This window comes from Cyprinodon variegatus, unplaced genomic scaffold (genome assembly GCF_000732505.1).
Source record: "Cyprinodon variegatus isolate N-32 unplaced genomic scaffold, C_variegatus-1.0 Scaffold527, whole genome shotgun sequence".
In the NCBI taxonomy this organism is placed as follows: domain Eukaryota; kingdom Metazoa; phylum Chordata; class Actinopteri; order Cyprinodontiformes; family Cyprinodontidae; genus Cyprinodon; species Cyprinodon variegatus.
The window spans coordinates 360,204-364,050 of NW_015150980.1; positions in this window are offsets into that span (position 1 = coordinate 360,204).

Sequence of the window (3,847 nt, forward strand, 5' to 3'; positions counted from 1 at the left end):
CTATGCATGGGAACAGAGATCCCCCGCCGCCGCCCCCCCGCTCCAAGGTGTCCTGGTTTTTCAAAATGAAAATTTGGTCACCCTATTCCAGACACCACCATTGGCGGAACCTCCTCCATACTCCTGAAGGAGCAAGTCTATTGCTCGTGTTTTCTGTAAATACACCCTTTTCCAAATTGGAACTTAGTTGATTGTGCATGTGGGTCAGAAAGTTAAATCCAAACATGCCAGAATCATCCATTCAACCTGACTCTAAGGAAACTTAAACCAAATCTAATACTACAGTACTTTGTACCTTGCTTACAAGTAACCTGTCCTTTCAGACTTTCAGACTTGTTTTAACTGCAAAATTAGATGTTAAAATAAAACCTTATTGATGACATCCTGGTCAACCAAAATCAGTTACCTACTGTTCCTTTTCCAGGCCCAGTCTTAGTCTCTGTACTGAACAGCAAAGCCTTGCCTGTCATAACTCATCACACAATCCCCATTGAGCGGTTGGTTTCAGGAAATCATCATGAAAAAATAACCTTTTTTGTCTTTCTTTCATCTCAGTCTCCAGTGGTTCTAGGCTATCCATGGCTCACCCGCCAAAATCCAAACCTTGATTGGAAGAACGGGGTCCTGGAGCACAGAAATTTTATCTTCAGGTCTTCACTCTGCTCTCCCAACAGTCTCTCATCCTGCAGGTGAACCCTCTCCTGCTGACTTGGCCAGAGTACTGTCTGAATACCATGACCTTCTGATGGTTTTCAGTAAGTCACAAGCTCTTTCTCTTCCTTCTTACCATCCATACGATTGTGCTATTGACGTTCATCCGGGAGCACCTCTACCTACCAGCCGTTTGTTCAGCATATCTAAACCAGAGGGGGAAAGCATGGAGAAATACATCAGTGAGTACCATTCAGCTGGCATAATTCGTTCATTAACTTCACATTTGGGAGCTGGGTTTTTGTTTGTTGGTAAAGGGGATGGAACACTAATCGACTACAGGGCCTTACACCAAATCACAGTAAAGAATAAATACCCATATACAAATACCCAACATATGCACAGCTGCTGCTATCACATCTGTTTTCCCAAAATCTTTGATTTCATCTTTGAAACAGGAACAACACTAGTGAAAAAGCATAAGTTGTAGCAAACACCTACCAAGGTGCTGTTTTACTCAATCAGTTCAAAAGGCTGCTAAAAGACAATTATTTTCCATGAAACATTTTTATTGGAGTAATTCCAGATAAATAATGTTAAGAACTAAACTTAAGTGCTTATGAAAAACTTGTTTGACCATGCCCCAAAAAGTGAGAATGAAAAAGTTTATATTAAAAAATTACATAACTCTTAACCAGCCACTAAAGGCATCCAACTTTTTTCCCCACAGGGTGATTCAGGGGGACCACTGGTTGTACAAATCCAAAATAGTTCTATGTGGGTCCAGGCAGGAGTTGTGAGTTTTGGTGACGGCTGTGCTTTATCAGTGAGACCTGGAGTCTACACTCGAGTGTCCCAGTACCAGAGATGGACCAGTGACACGGTCCCTGGCATGGAACCAGGCTTTGTTACTTTTTACCTCCACTGGCCTCGACAGTTACTTAAATTTCAACTGTGGTACTACCAGCCATGCAACTACTATCAGTACAACCACTGATGACAGTTTTTTTTTTTTTGAATGTGCAGCAACCCTAAACCAATTCACTAACTTTATAGCTCTTTCTCTACTTGCTCTTTTTTCATGTTCTTGTTAGTAGTGTTTGAAGTTAATGTTTCACTGAGAAACAAGAAAATGAAACCAATCTTACGTCGATGCCTTTTCCTTCATTGTATTCTGTACTTTCCAAGTAAATATTTCTAAATCTGCTATATTAGCAAGGAAAACAAAATAAAACGTTTTGAAAAACTCCTGGAAACGTACAACAAACAGTTTAGAATTGTATTGCAGATGAAGTTTTACAAATAATGTAATATTGTGATCTTGCCAAGTACTATATTTACTTTTGGGCTGGGTTTACTTGAATTACTACTAATCAACCTGAATTACTACTGGTCAATTTTTTTTTTTATATGTGTAACAAGTGATTTCTGATCAAAACAAAATACAAAATTTAATTGCTTTTGTTCCTGTCTGATTACTATTTAGTAATTAAGATTATGTTCAGCAAATAATGACAAAAAATCTGAAACCTCAGGTTGCATACAGAAAGGTATCCAAACCAGCAAAGAGAGAGTGGAGCTAAAAGAGAAAAACATGATTTATGGAAGAAGGCCCTCTGGTGGAAGAAAGATACAAAATAAAATCATCTCCTTGACAGAGGAGGATTCAACAAGGTTTACTATAACTTTCTTTTAACAAAGAAGGTAATATGTGCGTGTATTAATTTGGATAAAATATTTAATTTTATGGAACCACCAGGTTCTCTGTATCTATGTAGCACTCTTTTGGCATATTATTTTAATAAACATCTAGTAACTGTATCTGACAATGCCCAATATTGCCCTCAGTTTAACTTAGGCATGTTTATGCTTACTTTACAAGAGGTAACGCTGTTGTTTACATTTACATGGTGTTATACTCTGACTCTATATGTAGATATTTGTTTTTCATTTTGTGGATATTTGTGTTTCATTTTCCCATGAGATGCTTAGATTCTAGGAAGAAAGTATTTGGCTCCTCACAGTTTTTTTTGCTGTAGTTTATTTTTGTCACATCTAAGTGTTTAAGAATATCATACAATTCAATCTCAAATAGAGTTATTGAAGGTTCATTTATTGAAAATGAATGTCAGGCTTTAGTTGATTTAGTAGATGAGCCATATGTCTGCAGATAATTCAAGGCTGGGACGGTAAGACTAAGGTGAGTCATTGTTGGCCTCCTCAAAGAAACTATATTCAGGAATTTACACTGGGTTTACACTGAACACAGTGTAGCTGCTATGCAGGTGCAGTGCGGGTATGCTGCAGAAAGTTAATAACACTGAGCGCTGTGATCAGGATGTCCCTGCTGCGGCTCCAGTTGCAGAAAAGACTCTTGACAGAAAAAAGTTAATGAAGGTTTACGAGAGTTGTCAGTTGTCACGTCTCTTCCAGAAACACTACATTGAGCTGAGGGCCTCTTTAACCATACCCACAGTGTTCCATGTCTGATGTTTGTGTTCACATTAATTTAAATGATTTAGGTTAGAGCAACCAAATCTAAGTTCAAACACTTAGAAGAAGTCTGCTTAAAAGCCTACTTGCAGCTAGTCATCCATCATCTAGTCTGCCTTTATTCTGTTCAGTCATTTTTGGCTGTCTGAGGTCTGCAATCAACTGTGTGTGTGCTCATATGTGCATATAGAGAGAATAGATGATGTTGAAGAGTGTTATGAGTAATTACCTAAGAGGCCACAAGGAAAAGAGCAACAACAACATACCTAAAACAGGTCAGACAAGTTCTGAGAAGCAAGCTCAGTGTAAGAAAAAATGTCAGGTCAGTTCACAGCTATGTCAGACACCCTAGAAGGGGAATTCTGTAAATTTCCAAAAGGAGGAAATTCAGGCCATGATGCTTAAGTGATGTTAAAATCAGCATGGTGAATTTCACCCCAAACAGGTATAAAAAGTGCTATAGACTAAGCATATCGAAGAAGAAACATCCAAGTTCCAAGAATATATCAGGAAGCTTACAGGTGCACAGCGACATCCATGTGTAAGTGCTTGTAACAAGGAAGCGCAACTTCAGGATGAGAATAGACGGTGGCGGACAGCCATTGATTGAATGGAAGCATTCCTACAGAAAATGAAGGATACAATTTTTTTATGATTTGCTTATTATGTACAGGAACAAAGATTTTATAAACATTGGTTAGAC